The sequence below is a fragment of the Copadichromis virginalis genome, linkage group LG23 (genome assembly GCF_057382275.1).
Source record: "Copadichromis virginalis isolate Kocher_CV1m ecotype Utaka linkage group LG23, C_Virginalis_male_GT1.1, whole genome shotgun sequence".
Lineage (NCBI taxonomy): Eukaryota > Metazoa > Chordata > Actinopteri > Cichliformes > Cichlidae > Copadichromis > Copadichromis virginalis.
In genome coordinates this window covers 12,615,912-12,636,795 of record NC_140639.1, presented here as the reverse complement: position 1 = coordinate 12,636,795, position 20,884 = coordinate 12,615,912, and the positions used below count along the sequence as shown (strand labels likewise).

General features: G+C 41.6%; 1 protein-coding gene across 8 annotated transcripts in view; it reads right to left on the bottom strand.

The window, feature by feature from the left end:
* celf5a (cugbp, Elav-like family member 5a) overlaps nt 1-20,884 on the bottom strand; it is a 193,211-nt gene that overhangs the window by 37,074 nt on the left and 135,253 nt on the right. The window lies entirely within an intron of this gene.

The window sequence follows — 20,884 nt, the reverse complement described above, 5'->3', positions numbered from 1 at the left end:
CCATGATTAATGCCACAGTGCAGCATGTCTCAGTTGGCAGCAGAAGCTCTAAAAATCTTCCTTTTATACAGATTGTTTCTCCAACACTGACCTGTGCCATCACAGGAGACTGAGCGAGAGGCAGGACAGCAGCAAAAAAAAAATCGCCGCCAGGGGTATTGCCCGGTGTCGGGGTGACCTGCGACGGCTATCGATTGTGTCGTGCCGTTGCTGCTCTCTGACCCTGAGCCAAGCTGATACCCACATTCCTGCAGCGAGCACGGCAGAGAGTGTGTATGGACATCGCGCCCAGCTTCGGTTTCAGCGCTCAGCAACCCCAATGATGCACCTTTAAAATAATCACCCGTGTCAGAGCGTTGTCTAGGGAGGGGCATCCCTGGTGCCGGCTCCTTATTGCAAGTGGCAGGATCAGAGGCTATGTATCAAAATGGAAGTGATGCAATGTGACATCTGTCAGGGTGGATTGGAGAGCATTTATCTGCAAAAAAAGAAAAGCCCTGAACTGGAAAATGAAAGGCCAAGATGGTCCTTCCTTTTGCTGGAGGGAGAATATAAATTCTGAGGTTGGATCAGCAAGATGAGTCAAGAGTGGGGGATGGGGCTGGACTGCACATATTTCCCTGAATGCCGTCAGACCAAATCTTACATACGGTCCTGTGACAGAGAGGAGGCCATCTGAGCTCCTACTGTACCTACTTGGGCTCTAGGTAGTAGCTTATGCGGGTCTGAAAAGTACCAGTGCAGAACCTTTAACAGTTCTGTGCCTTTCATTCTTTATTGTATCACAATATCAGTTCACAGTGAATTACACAAAAGCCTCACAGTGTTATTGTCTTTTAAAATTGTGTTTATTCTAATTTATTTTTGCATTATGTGTGACAGAGGTATGGAGACATGTGGAGATGGTGACTGCAGAGTATCTGCTTCTTTTGTATTTAGCAGAAGTTCCTAATCTGCAGCTGCGAGAGAGAAAGAGATGGAGTACATGTTGTGGAACATAAATGTGCTTTGAAAACAAGCTAACAATGCATGAAAACAGATCATCTAGTAGATCTGTTCCACTGTCTAGGATTCTGCTCTGGCTGCTCTCAACTAAAACGCTCCCTTGGGAATTCAGGTCTTGTGTTCATTGCCAATAGAAACATTATCTCATTTATCTACAACGCTGCAGCACAGGCGGCGTGCAAACAGACACAAACAGAGTGAAAACACCTACAGTCATTTACAGATATCTGACAGGGGAGGAAAAAAAACGAACAAATGAGGGACAAAGGGAGGGAGAAAAAAATTAGACGCAGAAACAAGGATACCCTTGCATCCCCTGATACAACGGATTAGAGATAACAGCTCTCCCCCCATGACCACACGCACAGTATACACATGAGTGCATGCCCCACTGTTAACTATCTTGTAACTACAGAGTATTGACATTTTCTCGGGAATCACCTTAACCCGCCTGAGTGCTGCCAACTGCTATTGCTGCTAACTTCCATCCGCTAACTGCAGCTACAAAACTCTCACAGCACCCAAGGCTGCTGCTAATTGCAAAGCCGCTGCTAGCTGCAAGTGTAGTTAATACTAATCTCTTGTTTAATCACTGCTGTGTTACAAGCTGCAGCACATATTACAAATAATCTGCATTTTCACTGCAGTGCAAAGCTATATACATATGTCTGTTTGTGTGAATGATACTGATTTAAACAGAGGGGGGAAAGGTTGTCTTTTCCTTTGGTTTCGTCAATACCTTGTTTCATTACATTTCTGAATCTGGATCTTTTAAAGAATCTGGACACAGTGATATAAATTGGCAGAGCCTCTGTTACTTCTTCCCTTTACTGTTTGTTTTTTTTGTATGCTCTTCTTTCATAAATCCCGAACTAATACGATGAAATACTCAATTTTTCCCTTTCTCCATTTCTTCTAGAGAGTATCTTTCTTTCATATTTAGTGTAAAAAAAGCTTGTGACAGAAACAGCGATCTACCAATTCATGGCTAAAGATGAGATTCAGAAGAGTGCCATGCTTATGCATGCTTTTATAAGTCTAATAAAAGGAATGTGTATTTATGCTTCTGCCTTTGTGCATACATAAAATAGTAGCCGTTTTTGCGCAGACCTTTATGCATCTGGTCCAGTACTTCCTGGACCATGTTCAGTTGATTTCAGTTGTCACAGTAATTCAGGAGCACCTCTCTGTGTATCCTTTATCAGAAAGAAACTAAATTCAATTTGTGATTCACTGACAGCTTTTAATAGCTTTCTCAGGTATTAAGGCATTAAGATGCATTTACAGCTCACTGTAGCAGAGTACTGTATTCAACTTCAGTGACACACCACTGATGTCCTGATATTCACCTCCCCATCATGTTTAATTTACTCTGAGTTACTAAACAGATGCTTGTTTGGAATAAATGCATTGGAAATTAAACTCCAGAATAATGAATTGGCAGTGTGCTGTCTCGTTATAAATATTGATTTCCTATAAGATTTATAGGTCCATTTGAAGCTGCTCTAATCAATATAAACTTTTCAGACTAAGCATGTTGGCCCTGCGTGAACTCTTAGAGTTAACAGCACTAAAGCAAATTAAAATCAGTAATATTTCATATCTCAATTTTTCATGCTGTTGCCTAACCATTAAACTACGTGCATGACAAACAATAGCGCAGTAATCCCTTTCTCATGCGTGTGTTCTCAAGCTCAAAAGCACAATACTTTCTTCTCTTTGTTTCCACTGGAAGTTTAAAAAAAATCTCCTCTTCACAATAAACAAAAATACACCACATCTCCAGCACAGTCTAATATACTGTAGACTTATTGCGCTGCGTTTGATGATTACGCTACATTACTATGCAAGAATTTGACAGTGGATTGAGACTTTGTGAATAGCAATGGGGCAGAATGGGAGTTTTTGGAGCAACAAGATGAAAAGAAAAAGAGAGAGAAGCCGGGGAAGAAGAGACGCAGAGAGAGGGAGAGAGTAAATGTGTGGGAGAGTGGGAGTGATGAGCCCATACTGTAAGTTGCTGTGCATACAGTCCTGTAGTCCTTGATAAGCCAGGATGGATGAAAGAGGCAAACCATTGGAGTGGGTAAATCATTGTCAGCGGTAGGTAGGATGAAGGAAGCAAAGGGACGTGAGACAGGAAGGGAATGGGATGGAAATGGGAGTGAAGGGAGGAGGGAAAGCATACCAACAGCTTTAGGCGCTCCCTTGTTTTCAAATTTCCCTTTTCTAACTGTCTCTTTCTCAATTATTTGCAGCGGAAAGGCAGTATTATGGAAGGAGTGAGAGATATTGTGACAGAGGGAGAGCGTGCGCTATAGAGAAAAAGTACTTGTCGTAAGGATGGGGAGGTTGCTATGACAACTACTTATACAGCGGGCTGTCAGTCATGTTTCATTGGAGTTTGGAGAGGAGGAGATGAATGAAAGGAGCAGAGGAGTTGGGGAAGGAGGGGTTGGAAAAGGGTCATTTCTCCATCTGTCTGCTGAGCCCGAGTGTAAATTTGACTGTCAGGCTTGCAGATAAGGACAAATTATGAACAATATTAGCAGGCTGATAAAAGGGAACAATAATGAATGGATAAATATATTAAAACCAAATGAGATAGCATCCAGGCAGAAACAGGGGCCCTGAGAAGCCATCCAGGTTTTCTCATTTGAAGGGGAAGATAAGAGCCAGGGAGAGGCTATGAAGGGGAAGGATCTACCATATTAGAGTTAGCTACTGTAGCATACTTCCTTGTCAGAAGAAAGAAAGAACCAAAAATCACCCTGTAGCAGGAATACCAAACACTCTCCCTCCTTCACAAGCCTATTATACTTCTCCAGTGAGCAGGATGCCACACAATAACAGTGTCAGCATGTGTTCAAGCATAAAAAACACAGACTGAATGGAATGAAATTAATTAACCCTAAGAGATCACAGTTCTTAGCCAGTGGAATTGAATCCAATTTATTACATATAGGGCTCTAACTAGGGTTGTGTTTGCATTAATGAGATGCGTGCATGGATGTGTGCAAATACAGCACGTGTGCACTCTTGTGTATAGGTGTGCTGAGGGCATCCCTCCTACCCTGGGTATAGCAAGGACCACGGATAAGAATGGAGACCAATAAGGCAGAGAGCCTGAGGTTTGGCTCGGCCTCGAGATGAGAAAACCCTGCCAAATTAACGTCTGAATAATGAGTCTTTTATGTGCTGCATTAATGCCACAGAGAGGATGGACACATTTTGTCATAATGTTGGAGCCACATCACACACAACCCAGTTAGCAGGTTCCACCAGCACACCTTTAACTAAGGAAGAAATATGGGTTGATGGAATAGTTTGTTTACCAATTTCTAAACTAAATTAGCACTCCTGTGTGTGTGTGCAGCTGTCTTTTGAAGTTTGCATGCTAACCCACTGAGTTGACAGCACAAACCGTAAGGCCTACCATGCGCCCGCCCTAATGAGGTAGCTTATTAGCGCTGTTTCCCTTACGACTTCAGATGTTGCTTGGAAACAGCACAGCAAAGAAAACAATAGTGTAGATCCAACCAAAAAGCCATCAAACCTGGAGCTCGCTGATGTGCAAATTCAACACATTGTTGAACCTCATATGACTGAATGAAGAATGAAAACTAGATTTATTGACTGAATTTAATTGTTTATGAATGCTAAACACACTGTATTTTATTTTGATGCTCTACAGTCTACAGCACCGTCAACCATACATTAGGTCTACAATTCATTTTTGACACGTTAGCTTTAACAGGCGCTACAGACCTGCTTCTCTAACTCTTGCAGCGCCTGTGGTGACAATGGCTTGACTTCATGTCATAGTGTCATCATGTTGGTGTCGCGGCTTGTCATCGGCAGCCGCAGCCCGTAAAACCCATCAGTAAAAATGCCATACAGCGGTGCACACAAGGCCTTGATAGTAATTCTTCAGAAACAGTGCATCCCTCAGTAAGCACCCCTCTGGGACAGATTCCGCTTCACCGCTTTAACATACATATAGGTATACGCTGCAAACATGCGGGAAGCAACACACAAAGTATGCAATTATCTAAACACACAGACACACGCACGCACAGAACAGCAACTACATCAACAGGCACACTAAAAGAAACATTTACTATGCATGGTCCATGTATCGTATACACCGAGAGCCAAAAACACTGTACAAACAAACATGATCGCAATGAGTAGGAGGCTGCGGTTGGTAAGTGTTGCATCACAAGCCCTATAGCGTTTTAATCGGGCCAAAGAGCTTAAGATCAAACGGTAACGTGTTACCAAACAGCAGCCTCATAAGAAAAGACAGCTTCTATATGCCACAAACATGTCCCCCACACACCAACCGAGTCTTCTCCATTTCTGAGGGGATTTGGAAACTAGTGATCATGAATTCTTTCTGGGCGCTGGCAGAAATAATGATGGATAGCATATATGACACCTAAAAGACTCACCTGTGCATCTACACACGCTCACACATGTTTGTATATAAATGCGCATATAAACACATAAAATGCACATACAGCAAAGATTGTACGCATTAATGCGATCTAATGGCTGCTTTGTTCGGTGCTGCTGGCTGGGGGATCCCAGCAGCATCTTGGCCCCCACTGGAAGCCTTGAACATATAATTACAGGCCCCTGAATTGGTTCTCCCTCCTCTAAACGTTCCATCTAAGACCTCTGAGGTGTGTAAGTGTGAATCTTGGCGTGCACGGTTGTTTTGTGCGCTCTTGCTTTCGGTACAGTTACAGTCAGCTCATCGCCCAGTTGACAGCTTACACTCCCATCTCAGAGGAGAGCAGCTGAAAGGAGAAGAATAGAAGCAGAAATTGCTTAAAATATTTTATCGCCGCCATATACGTCTCAGCAAATTTACACTCAATATGATAACAAATGTGAAATATTACTCACAGCTTTGTGTCGACTTCAGTGCATTAAGGCGCTGGTCATAAATCCTGAAACTGCTGTGCAACTTGCCTACGTAGCTACTGTATATAAACATTTACAATATGGCTCTGCTATTTATATTCTCTCCCTTCATAATGCCATCTGAAGGGCATTTTGGCATCCGTTATATTATGGATTTTTTTCTCCCACATTTTCCTCTATCCCATTTATTGCCATTCTTCTTTCCCGTCCAGATTGTATTTCTATACAGTAGAAGGCCTTTTACCTTTGGCAGTATTCAACACAGCGCTAGCCTGTTTCTTAATTATTTTCTCATCGCTCCACTGACACTGATTCATGAGGGTAACGGTGGACACACCCCCATGGCCAGCCCCCTCGCCCAGCCTCCTCCCCACCACCCCTTCACATAGTTTTTCTCTCTTTCCTACCTCTTCCTTACAGTAGAGTTGTTCTCAGCTTACAGATTCAATCATCTCCCGGACGTTATTTTTCTTTCTCTCTGGTCCCATTTTTGGCCCCTTCTGCCTCAGCATCTCCATGTCTTTTCCTTCTCTCACATTACCCTGTGATTATCTTGGCTGGCTAATGAGTTACCTTCATGGCAACTCATTAGCCAGCCAAGATAATGCTTATTTTCAATTAATTCACTTTGTCTTATATGGAGAGGAAATAATTGACTTCATAAAGAGATGACTAAGGACTTCACCACACATTGAATCAAACCAAGCTCCACAATCCCCCCTATGATGTGTCATATCAGTATCCTCTGACTTCTTGACCTCTCACCCCAAACAGCCTGGTTCTGCCGGAGGGTTTGTTCCTGTTAAAAGGGAGTTTTTCCTTCCCACTGTCGCCAAAGTGCTTGCTCATAAGGGTTATATGAATGTAGGGTTTTTTTCTGTATGTTTTACTGAAGGGTCTATCATTAGGAAAACCATCATTAGAAAAAGGACAATAGGAATTTTCGCGGTAACGCAAAGCCGAACTAATATCTTAGAGAGCAACACAGTAAAGCAAGTAAAAGTGAATAGAAATGATGGGAAAATGGGCGCATGAGTTTGCCAGAGAGAGAGAAATGAACCAAAGGAAGCTTAGGAGGAGAGAGCGAGGGGCCATGCCTAACTCCAGCTCAAGAGAGAGTGAGGACGTACCAGAATATGGGCTATCTCTCTGAAGCTTTGTCTGCAAGAGCAACTGAGCTGGCAGATGACTCTGCTGCACATGGACAAAAGAGGCTTACAGGCCACCCTGCATGTCAGCTTTCCCCAGCCAGAAGTGTGAGAGCTGTAGGGGAATATAAGGTGCACTCATGCACTCACCTGACTAGACCTACAGAGACCTCGGTGAAAGTGGATTCAGATTTTCTCTATGACTATACAGAATGACATCAGCCAGCAACTTTGGTTTCCATAAATTGTAGTCTGGGGCAGAGCGTTTCTTTACTCGAAAAAAAAACAAACTGCAGTGTTAACAGTTATAAGATGGGGGGGAAATGATGTATGAGGCGAGGGTGCAAATACATAAGTAAATGCATAAGCTCTAAAGCACATTACTGGCATATTTTTTATACTTTACTGTTTCTATATTATTAGCTGGAGCAGATTTTTTCAGGAGGCAAGATGCTAAACTTGGAGGTGCTTTTTTGGGAACCTTTTCCCTACTTTTTCTCGTGTGTTTTTTGTATGCACAGCCTCTGTACTGCTGATATGACTGCAGGGGGAGGACCTAACACTGTCAGTCACATTGACAGCTAAGCTGCCTTATCTGCTCTCTGCTGGTGCACTTTTAATTGGCTAGAAGGTCAATCTGCACCTTTTAGAGGATGTAATTGCACCAAAAGCATTTCATAATCCAGGACAGCCGTACTGTTTTTTGGGCCTAAGGTGAGCATTTGCACGAGGCTTTCATATTCTTGTGATATTTTTTTTTATCCCTACTTGTAAGAATAATAATTTTGGGGAGTTCTGCACCACTGTACTAATGAACTCCTGCAAAGGTTTTTATAGCAGAGCATTTATAGCAGAGAAATGTGTGTGATGACTGAAGGTATCTGCACAATTATTACTGTAGATACAGCACGAAGCTTACGTTGGAGGCTCCTGACACAAAAATTTGACGTCAGCTGCTTGCTGTTGAAAAAAAGAAAAAAAAGAAAAAGCTGTGCTGGTTTGTGTTTTATCAACATGACAAAAATTGTTACAGGTTTGTAAGGAGCAGAACTATAAGAAAGGAAAGATGCATCGCCATCTTCATCAAAGCTAATGCTAGTGGATGAAGCAACATCATACACCAGCCGAGCAGGTAGTTCTTTGCAGCATATTTGTAAGAATATTTCACCGGAGAGAAAAATAATATGCATTTGACAATATAACAATGTACTTGCTTTTCTATTTCACTTGTATTTTCTCTGCCATCCCGGATAAAGGCATTTCAATTTTCTCAAAAAAAAAGCAGCCGTACATGCTAAAAACACACTATTGTTGCAGGTGAGAGGCTGAGTGACATTACAAATCTTAGAACGTTGAGGCATGTTCCTTTTTTGGGGGGGCTGGTATGGAGGATGGGTCGATTGATATCAGAACTGAGAAAGATGAGTGTGGATATGCACATGTTTGAAAGCACACACTGAGACTTGTGCATGTGTGTAAATTTGTGTTTCTTCAGCTTGCACACTCGTTGGAATGGGCAGCTCTCTTTGTCTACCTCCCTAATTTCCCTGACAGCCCATTTGTTTTCATTTCGAGGATATTTTGCTTCATATATAATGAAATAAACATCTATATGTTGTGCAAATCATCAAGAGGAAAGCTGGCATTCCTCATCCGATGTCAGATACATGTTGGCATTGCTATTATACTTCATCCATCAGTTTTATTGGATTTGTTTATTGTCACAGCAAATCATCTAGTGTCCTGTATTAAAGGAAATTGCAAAGCCTACACCCTGTCTAAGAAACCAGTGAACTGTAAGACTACCATACTTTCCGATTTAGCGTGCAGAATGTGTATCTTGGAATAGGATTTTTTTGAGGTAGTGAAAAAAATTTGAACCCGTCAAGCTAGCACGTTACAGCAATGGAAAAGGACTGTCTTTTCTTTTTCATCAGCTTAGACCAAACTATCAGGCAGATGGCCTTTTCCTCTACACCCCTCTCTCTTCTTTGCTTCCTCTCTCTCTTACTGACAAACCTTACAGTAAGCATTTTAATTCCCCCTGACCTTTACTGATCTCACCCAGGCAGTTTTGTCCATTGCTTAGGGCCAAAACAAAATGAAATTTGAATTTCCGCTCAGAATAATTTAAGAAGATCCTTTCTATACAGGGAGTCTCAACTATTTTGTAGTTTGGGTGCTGCCAACTTACTAAATAGACTTTCCGTAAGAGCTCTCTCTCTCCCTCTATTTTTCTTTTGCCTGTGGGACTGGGGGATCACATATAGTGTGATTTGAGCGTGTGAGAATGGGAAAGACGGGGGAGACTGAGTGAGCACAACATCCCCAACCAAGTCCTCTGTTTCGCATGTATGTGTGCACAAGCACATAGCATACACACAAACACAGACGTGCTCCAACTCCAGCACACTGAGCACCAGAGGGCTTTGTGTGCAAGGCTGAGAAATGCCATGTCAGCACGTACCACATGGAAGTTTAGAGGGGAGGGGAAAGCTAAATAGTATAAAAAAAAAAGGGAGTGTGTGATGAAAAATGCATGGAGGGGAAAGGGGGACAGAGGCTCCCTGTACACAGCTGTCTACTAGGATGCTCCTAAGGATCTTTACACTCTTTATCCAGTTGCCTCTACTGACAGTGCCCGCTTCCCTGACTGACCACACACCTCTAAAAGTGAAACTACATAAACTTATGCATCCTCAAACATGAAATATTTGTAGATATTGCAGCTGTAACACCAGTGGTTTACACTTAATTCTGCAAAACAGTGAAGAACCGCAGTTAGTAGCTGAAAAACTATTTTAACTTTATTTCCATCCATAAATGCAAATGCACAGAGCTTTATCCGTGTAGCACAAAATACTAAACCAAGGTGACTTTTTCTAAAAGCGTGCTCATGTGCAAAATTAGTTTGGAAGGAAAATAAAACATATATTAATTATATACAAACAACTGATTTAGAATGTAATAAGATGCCTTTCTCCTGCTAAAAAAGGTTGCTTCAAAGCACAGCACAGCATAAAATAGATGCTCAAATACTCCTCCAACCCACTTTCAGTTGATTGCAAACCTTGTAAGCTGTCATGCCGCAGTCTGGTGCTGGTTATAATCAAAGAAGTACTGTTCGGCTCTATTCTTCTCTATTCTCCCAGACAACCTTCACAAGTCTCCTTAATCACACTGTAGAGGTGACGTAAGGATAGAGAAACACTGGTAATTAGACACCTGCAGAACAACTCAATTAATCTGAAATCAACCATCTTGTCCAACTGTGCTCACATAAGAAAAAGGTGATTTGTCAACATATGTATTTATGCTATGGATATTCATTTTCCACTACGGGTATTTTGGTTAACTATCTTTTCCCACGGTGTTCGTTTTTACTGCATAACTGCACGACAACGTTAATCTGCAAAAGACGCCCATGTTGACAAACCCAGTTATAGAGCTTTAGGGGGGAAAGGTTAAGTATCAACACAGAAACAGAATGTAAATCGGCAAAGCTCTTGTAAGACACACCTCAAATGAGCCTACTAGACCAAACCCAGCTCTTTCAAATTAATTCATCGTAGCTTGGGCATTTATGCACGCTAGTAATTGTGGTTCGTGCTTAAGGTAATGTCGCTGTGCACGTGTTATGTTCTGGGTGTTGTTATGACAGGTCATGCTTGTCAGACGGCACGCAGACATGTTGAGCTCGAATTTGATTTTAATCCTCTCAGTGCTTCATCAGCGCTTTATCAATCACACCACCTGTTCTGGGAGGATTGGGTGTTAGCGAGTCAAAAGAGACGAGGGACGTCTGCATTTCAAATATCAATCACCGCCCAGTTTATTGAAGGATTATCTGAAATTAGTTTAGTTAATTCATCATTTTAAAGGACAGTTGCTTTGCTCCTGATTAGTTATTGTACACACTTGTCAATTACAGATCCCTGGAGAGTCTGTGCTGTGAGGAAAAGAAAGAAAGGAGACAGTCTGGTAGAGGAGTCAGAGAAATAATTAGAGAATAAAATACAGAAGGAACAGACTCGGCCATCACCTCACTGAAATTAAAGATAAATATTTTTGTCTCCCTGCTAATACGTTGATATAGCTGCAGAGTAAATAAAAAAAATGAAGGCACTAAATATTTTTTCTGGTTTGTTTGTGGAGGTGGATGTTGTGTGGCGGATGCGGTTATAGATGTTGTGAATTAGAAGAATCAATGTGTGAGCCTTTGTACAAAGAGGCCAAGTGGAGACCATCGCATTGACCTCTCCGCAGGTTTCTATTCCCATAGTTACTGTTGCTACGATACTGGGCTCAGCTCACCACGATATAAATGGCTAAACAGAGAAACCCTGTCAAAACCTGGTCAGAGACAAACACTGATTGAGGACGTACAGTAACGTATTTAATGCAATTTCAAATGTACAGTTCATTTTTTCCCATTTATCATAAATGATATGACTAAATAACATAGCAAGCAGTTTTTAAAAAATGAATGTGAGGTCAATATTGAAGTGTGAAAAACACTATTTTAGGTTTATTTGACATTGAACAAGTATGCCAACTTCTTCAACCATATATCATGAACACAATAGGTTTTTAAACCAGCGTGTCTGTCCAGAAAACATGTTTTAAAAGCACAAATCATCGGAGAAGGACAAAGAGAAAAATATAAACAAGCTTAAAATGTCCGCGGACAACAAGGACACTGTTCTTTCCAAACTCTGTTTTAAAATGATTTCAACTACCACACCCAAAATAACAATAGCTCAAATCTATTCATGCATTGTTTGCACCTGAACAACACAGGGACGACTGATTTTGCTTTACAGTGGCTGTTTGTCCTGTTTCAGTAACCCACAATATTCATTTCTCCTTTTTCTCTCGTCGATGTTACCATCTCGATGTAAATAACGGTGGGCAAAATATATCTCATCTAATAGCAAAACATTTTGACGACCTGCCTAATGTTGTATTCGTCCTCCTCTTAGTGCCAAAACAGCTCTGACCTATCGAGGCATGGGTAACTCGACCTCTGAAGCTGTGCTGTGTTATCTGCACCAATATGTTAGCGACACATCCTTTAAATCCTGTAAGTTGTGAAGTTCCATGTATCGGACTTGTTTGTCCAGCACATCCCACAGACGCTCGACTGGATTGAGATCTGGGAAATTGGGAGGCCGAGTCAACACCTTATTTTTGTGCACCTCAAACCATGACTTTCTGTCTTGATGCTCATGTGCCCGTTGTTGCCGCTTTCGGCGGTGGATAGAGGTCAGTGTGACTGGCACCCTGACTGGTCTGCTGCTATGCAGCCCCATACACAACAAACTGTATTCTGACACCTTTCTGTCCGAATCAGCATTCAATTTTGGGGCAAAACGAGCTACAGTAACTCATCTAACATAACCATGAGGACAAAATGTTCATTTGCTCCCTAATATATCTCACCTGCTAACAGGTGCCACGGTCAGTATTTTTCACCTCACCTGTACATTTCTGCCAGCTCTGTAAGTACCTGTAAATATAGCTACAGGTATCACACATCATTAAAACAAGTCATTTTAATTGGCTGTTGAAAAATCCTGAGCCTCTTGCAGTCAGTAACAGGCACTACTTATACACCTCATAGATATCTCATACTAAACACCTGGGGCACGCTGGGGCTTCCAGACAGAATATTATATAATGATCACTTTTAATAACCAGCAGCTCTCTATAGGAAGTCCAATTTCTTCTTCTAGAGTGTTGATTCATTTTACATGGAGGTTTTTGCATTACTATTTCAATACGTTTTGCAATTCAGCGCCAAAGTGAGAAATGACGTTAAGTGTGTGTCCCCGTCAGTTCAATGCACATGTTTCATGGCGCATATCAAAGGAAGAAAGAAAATGGATCCTAAGGTAAGCTACATGGTTGGTTTCAGTGAGAGCTAGCGGGGAGCAGGGTTTCTATTGCAAACCAGCCCAGTTAGAAGTCAAAGCTCGTGTGAAATTAACAGAACATTGAATATACTGTGTTATGTCAACCCTGTCTGCCTCTTTCTACCTGGACTCCTCCAAACCACTTTCACTCAATTCACTATTGCTCCGGTACCTCGCCCCTTTCCCGAAGGTAAAATATCCCAGGAAGCAATCCAACAAAATTTGACCCAATGTTCTCCTTGTAAAAGCAAAACTAACCCCATGTGCACAGAGGCAGGGCAGAGAAAAGGGGAGAGGGCTTTCATAAATGCAAACCAGTGTGCTCTAAAACCACAGGGGTGAATATAACCTTTTGCATCAGAGGACAGAGTTATTAGCAAAGCCAAAGTCAGAGCAGTCATTTAACTGTCTTCACAGTAACTGCTTCTCCCATTTGTTTCAGTGGTGAATCCTAAAAAAAAAAAAAATACAAAGAAGGTAAGGAAAGTACAAATGCCAGAAAATGAAATAATGGAGTGTTTCTAAAATTTCCAATTCAATTTCCTCATGCTGACCTGCTGGTACAAGAGAAATCAATGCAGCTTGGAGTAAAGCGTTCTGAAGTGAGGGATGGCAACAGTCTCCTTTTTTCTCGTAAAAGCAAAGACCGTCTTTGTTTTGGAAGATCACTCGCTGAAAAAAATAAATCTCTCTAGAGTAAAATACTCGTACTTTGGCTGTCTGCAGGAGCAGGCGCTAACCTATGCACTCTCTCCAGCTTTCAAGCGTGGCCATTACATCACAGCTTTTGAACTCCTACAATGTAATGTGCTCAGCGTTGTTTCAAATCGAAACAAGAAAAATTAGGCACACAGATGTACATATTTTGTCAGGATGAGGCAAAGAAAATACCATTAACCTCGAGTGTTTCATCAGAAGGCTTCAGCGGCAAAGGGAATTAGCACAAATGTCAATAAAAAAAACAAAAAACAGACAGCAATTTCCTAATACTTCTTGTTACACTCGTGTGAAAAGGGAGCAAAGTGAGAGATATTTACCTTTCCCTCCGCCTAAGGCAAAACCCATCCATCACCCGTGTCGTCAACACAACAATGTGGCCTGCAGGATTGTGCTGTGTACACCCTTTGCAGGCCTAAATTAAATCCTTGATCAGAGGTGTTACCTGGGATTAATTCAGGTGCCTCCTTTGAACACAGGAGGCTTAGACAAGAAATCCGGACCAGAATTACAGCCCTAACTTCACTCTATAGACATCAAAGACGCAGGGATAATAGAGGAACGAGAGGGAGACAAAAGTACTGTCTCCATGGCAGCCGGTGATGGAGACCTCGCCTACTGGGACTGGCTGAACATCACATCTGCTGACTTGAATGAGAGAACAGACCTTCAGAAACACTACTCTCTAGCTCGGAAGTAAGCTTTAAGGCGTGTCAGAAAAAGTAACGACTTTTTGCATTGGCACACAGACTGTATAAAAGAAAACGAATATATAGTTGAAATTTCAAGTCACTGTGGAAGTGCCTTAAACCAGAAATCACTCATCTAGCCAGCAGATGGTTGCTAAAGAAGTGCAGTTTTACAGAAGTCATTCAGAAGATCACCCTATCACCGAAGACGACTGTGGTTAGAATGCTAAAGCCGAGGGTTTAAAATGCAAATTCATGAACCAAAGGGTGACAGTGGTAGCATCCATCATTTATATACAGGCCATACAATGGCAATGCCTTTCGTTCTTTGTTGCATAATTTGTGTTGTGCTTATGCAGTGAAAGTGAATGAGCATGACGCTTGTCTCGCTCACACTTTCTCTCTGTGTTGGACGAATCAAAAGACACTTTATGGTTAAAAATACTGGGCCGCCTACGCATTACGCCTACAGAAGCTGCTCGCCCATGAGCAGCTGGCAGCCTGCAAAGGTGGCATCCTATTACATGCTTGAATTCAATAAGCTCTTTAGAGCGACCCATTCTTTCACAAATATTTGGAAAGGCCAACTGTCATGGTCCTGGGTCGTTGACCCAGCGTTTTGTGTTTATTCTGATTTTGTATTAGTTTAGGGTTGAACCTGAAGTTTGGTGTATATTCAGCCCTACCTGTGTCTGTCCTTGGTGCTCTGTTCATGTCCCCGTGTTGTGTTGTAAATCAGTCTGTGTGTTTCCTGCTTTACTTTGAAGGCTCGTGTCCTAGAGTTCCTGTTTTGTTCTGAAAGTCTGTGTCTGTTGTCATTGTGTTCAGCTTGTCTCCTCCGGTCCTCATGTGTATTAGGTTCAGCTGTTCTTCCCTCCTGTGTGTGATTACCTGATTACCTTGTGTGTGTGTGTGTGTGTGTGTGTGTGTGTGTGTGTGTGTGTGTCGGTCTGTGTTCGTTGTCGGCTCGTCTGCGTTCTATGGTGTTCTGTTCCTGTCTCTGCCCCGCACCCCTTTTGTATGGTCTCAGGTTTATCATTTAGTTCTCCCAGTTTACGTTTCTTCAGTTGTTTTGTCATGCCTCACTGCCTGTTTTTGCCACTCCACCGCTTGTAAATAAACACTCGAATCATCAGTCACTGCCGCATTTTGGGTCCTCCTTTTCCCCCACACCACACGGCTCACCCCGCCAGCCGTGACACCAACTACATGCCTAGGTGTTGATTTCACACACCTGGGCTAACGGGACTGAAAACACCTGAATTCAAACATCAAGAAGTGTAGCTCAATAATTCGGTCTATATAGGGTACAGCCAATACAACAAAAGAACGACCAGCCTCCTCTTACAGTCCAAATAAATGCATCCCAGGTAAAGTGGGGATTAAATTGACTGCGTGGATATCTCTGCGCAATAGAACCGCACTTTTAAAATCCACTTTAAGTGACGAAATATTAAGGAACTATACTTTATTTATATTTACACTGAGCTGCATATTATACAGAACACACCAAATTAACAGGTGCACCTATGAGTGTAACAGTTTAGTGGCTAAGTGCAGCAACAAGCAGAAACAGTGTATCTAGTCAAAAATAAGAGTATGTTATAAAGAAAAATTAAATCAAATGAATTGGGAATAGTTCATGAAACTCGTTGTACCGGCCACAGATGAAATAAACACATTACACTACACTCTTGTGTCTGAACTCTGACCTGGCCATGTAAATCAATCAAGTTCCAAAGGTCCTTATTTTGCTGCTTATTCTTGTCAAAATATGGAAACACTGAGAGAAAGACCTTTCTTGTATTTGAAAGAAAACAGAGGACACTGACTGACTGGCCAGAATAAAAAGCCACATAACTGTTTAAGCATGAATGTCTGAAAATGTTCTTTTCCTCTTCCTTTTGGAGCAAAGGAAGCTTTCAAGGTCCAGAGATTGTGAAATGTTATTTTTCATCTGCCTTTGCTGAGGCAAAAGAAACCCTGAAAAGCCATGGTTACAGCAGTTTAGTAACCATCCTATTTCAAAATTGAGGTCTTTTCAGATGTTGTGTGCCATTCAGACCTCCTGGGACTCTCTGCAGTGTGCTGCACGAGGCCTACCATGCCTACTGGATAAAATTGTGGAATTTTTTTCTTTTTTCCCCCCAAATACACTATACCATCACATATTTCTTCCTTACCAGTTCACAGTTTCCTTGGAACCATGCAGAGTAGCAATGGAGCTAATGTGTTCTGGTGTAAATGAGTGCTCCATTTGTTCAGCCTTACTCACTTTTGTTTTTGTGCCCTAAACTTGTAATTCAATGCACAATCATTGCATATCTCTTGCATCAATTTGTGTATATTGCCAAAGTCTGTAGTTGTGTATGTTCTGCTGCTCTGGTTGGTAATTTCCGAGCTCCGATTCATGCAATCGGCGTTTGGGCTCTGAGATGCCTTATCTGCTGTGACAAATAACTGTTGAGCAGCAACAACAACAGCAGATTATCATGCAGAACAGAGCCTTTAATGCAGGGGCGATACAAAATGAAAAAGCTGCGAAGAGGCATGATGTTATAAACCACTCACTTAATTTGCTGCAGAACAGTTTCCTTCTATCACATTAGAGCTGTTAAACAGGACCGAGTGCTGCACAGAGATGTTTTGTCCCCACTATATGAAAACTCATCTTCTCATCAGTAGCGCCTCCCAAGACTATTGTCTTCACTCATCAGTAGATGAACAATAAACTTGTTGTGCTCCAGATATCCTTGATAGTTATCTTCAAAAAAATACCACTGGGATTAGGCCTAAGAAGAAGTGTATGAAATATACACCATGGTAATGCAACTATCAGAAAAATAATAATATTTCTTGATTTTTACTTAACCCTATTCCCCACCTCGCTCATCTCCAGCTCCATCAGACAATTTAGGCTTGTCCTTGGCTCAAAGGCAGTACCGCTTGAAGTGCCTTTATATTTGGTGCAGACACACACATCAAAGAGACCAGGAGCTTATTTTCAAGTATTTTGCACCCTGAGGCTAGGAACTACTTCTAAGGCCGCTGTATTCACTGTAAATAGCTTGGTTTTCTGTTCCAGCAAAGCACCATCTACCAGACAGCTGTGGGCATGGGCTTCCGTGCTCTCCTATCAGAGGTAAGATTGAAAAATAACTGTGCATAATAGTTCTGATGATTGCTTTCCTAAGGTGTTGATCGGTAACGCTCACAACAGCTAAAGCAAGTCAGCCAGGGGAAAGGCATCCAGAGTATGTTCTGCCTCTCACCTTTGAAAGATCAAACTTCTGGTTGTGTATTTGATGGTGCGGCCCAGTGATGCACTACAAGTTTCTAAGCATTCCAGGTCTCTTTTATCCAGTGTTAGTCTTGCGAGGACGTAAACACGTTTGACATCATGGGACTGGATATAAAGAGCGTGCAACTCGGGGCAGATTTTATAGGAAGTCTGCGTATTTTAAGCTGTTATTTTGCAGATTGACATTAAACACAAAAAAGTTAGGGGTTTGTGTTCAAGGCATGACAGGTGAAAAGCAAAAATGGGTAATGATAAAATGAGATATGACTTGGCGCATCCTGATGCCAGGTTGAATAAACGGAGGTTAAATTTGATAGGATACGACATGAATTTTACCATCGGATAGTGTCAAACTAACAAATCAAATATAAACGTGGCGTAGCATTTGTCATATAAATGTTTAGCACAGTTGTGGTTGCATTGCTTAGTCAGATTGAGAACAATAAATAAATACAGTTTCATAATCTTATGTAGATTGTATGTATTGTGTCTCTCCTGAGTTAAACTGCACAGAGGTAAATTGGTGAGATTCAGCTCAGGTACTCAGTAGACTGAGGAAAATAAGCCGAAAGAACAGAAAAACAGGCCAAGAATTGAATGTCAGAAGCTATCTTTTCCCTCCCTCTTTCAAATAGCATCAATCAACATTAAAGATAATGGTATCGTCTTCACTTGGTAGTAGAAGCGTGCCCTTTAAAGAGAGCTGTTTCAGTTTGCTGTATCTATTGCTTTGTCTAAGAGCACCCCCTTTATAGTGATGCCTTTCTGTTTTTGTAACGACTTCTGTCAGACAGCAATTCTGATGCCTCGGAGTGCTTAACATCATCCAGTCTTCTTCCTGTGATTAGCCCCATGCCTTCAACCTTATATGAAAATTCATTCTAAATGTCCTCTACAACCTATAAAACATCCATACTGACTTGCGGCTGCCAAGCTGCAGGGTGTTGCTAATCAGTTCCCTCTATGGTCCATTTAGCCTCTGTGTCATTAAAGATAATACAAATAAAATAACAGTTAACATGAAGGCACTTTGAATCATTCCCCTAAAAAAAGCAAAATCTGCCTCCTTCACCAACTGTCAACGATTTGCACTGGAAGAAAATTTTATTTTATTTTTTACTTTCCTAGTCTTGCCGTTCGTTTGTGCAGAACAGATTCCAGTTAATTACAAGGCAAATGGTACAAAATGTGCTCTGTGACCATTACAATCCTGTTTGCCACACTCAGCAAGGATGCATTGCTCATCACACCCACACGAGCGCTGTGCACAGATAAACGAAAACACATAAAGACCCCAGTTAACACACATATGTACACTTCTGTAAAGCATCCATGAGCATGGGTGTCTGTCTTTCCTGATTAGACACATGCATCATTTCAGCTTCACACAGATGCAGGATTTCAACACTTTGCTCTACCCTCTCTTGACTTTGACCAATATTGTGAAATTGTGGTATTCAGCAATGGAACTTTAATGAAAGGTTTTGCAACGAGGAATAGACGCTTGGTTGATCTAATGAGATCCCTAACTGTTTCTGCCATCTGCCAGACCCAAGTCATGACATTAACTATGCAGCCATGCTAAGCTTTAAACCTCTTTTAGATGAAGCAGCCCTCTTTGCTTTATGCAAAATGCTGATGGACAAACAAATGCACACATATCTACTTTCAATAAAACAGTAAGTGCACTGCAGTCATTGTATGCTCACAAAGAAAAACGACCCGCTTGCCTCTGTGCAAAGCAAACTTTCTATCTTATTTCACTTTTGTAGTAGTATTAATGTATCCCACGTATGACGCCTTGCTTTAAGCTATACTCATCTGCAGTATTCAAGGGTGCCATTGTTCCACCTGGTTGGGGAGAGGTCACTGCAAGGGAGGGGAATAAATGCTTAGTGATTGACTAGTCTCTGTTGGAGAAATGAGTTCTCCATTCAGTCCCAGGCTTCCAGAGGTGAAATGTCCTTCACAAAAGCAAACACAATCTGACAGGGCCCTGCAACAGACTCAAAGGCGCAGCATGGCACACGAGTATGAAGGCTCCACGATCCTATCCCTTTCCTGCGACCTGTCTCCAATTTGCACACTCACTTAGGAATCTGAAAACATTAATATGATCATTTGGGGTGTGATGGCATCAGCCACACAGGGGTAAATTAGTCCATTTTTTACTTTATTAGTTTGCTTTGCAGTTTTCTTCATTAATCATTTGGTTAAACAGGTAACTCAAAGAAAGAGAAACATAATTAATATAACAAAACATTTTAGAAAAACCACACAATGTTACTATGTGCGCGTGGTTTGGGCGGTGGCTGTTTTCTGTCTGGGCAAAAGGCGTGGCTGAGGACTCTGGGAACAAAATGCCTGCTCAGCAGGACTAACCATGGGCTTACCAGGAGCAGGGGTGTTTTAGGTTTAGTTAGGTTATTCTGTGCTTAGTTAATATTAGTGTGTGTTTTTGTTTTTCCCCCCTATTGTGTTCAAATGGTTTGGCCAAATCATTATAAAAGCTACCCTCATGTGTCTTTGTAATTAGGTCAGTTTGTGAGTTAAGTTGTGTTTCACTTTGTTTTGTTTAAGTTTCTGGAAAGTCTTTTTTGTAGAGTTATATTTAGTTGACCTCTTTTATGGGCCTGCTAAGTATGTTTTTGAATTTTGTTAATTTCGGACTTTTTGAGGGTTAAAATAAAGAAAACCCTTTTTGAAGATATTTTTTTGCCTGTGTCCTCTTTGCTTTGGCTGCTTGGTCCCTCACAGGGGACTTTTCCATGAGTGTACAGATATGTGTAATGTTAACATCAAGCTTAGATTTGTCTTTGAAATATAAATGGAGCGCATTTATCTAAAGAGACAGACTGATCGTTTATTTTCGGTAGAGCATACAGTATCACGGCAGTTCTCACAGGCTACCGCTGTTCCAGGTTGGGCCAGATCTGGAGTCCCTCCTGGAAAGTAAATTAAAACCCGGAGCACCCATCAGAGACTAGTTTTCCCTTCCATGCTTTAATTGCAGTAATTGCTGCTGCATATCACATCTGCAACTAACTGATGGATTTGCCAGTAGACCTGAGAATGGCTCGGCTCAACTGTGAGCTGCCGTTCATGTTCAGAAGGCAGCGGCTTTAACCCTTCTGTGGCTGGCGCTAGTAAGAATTGAAGGCTATTGAATCTTGAAGG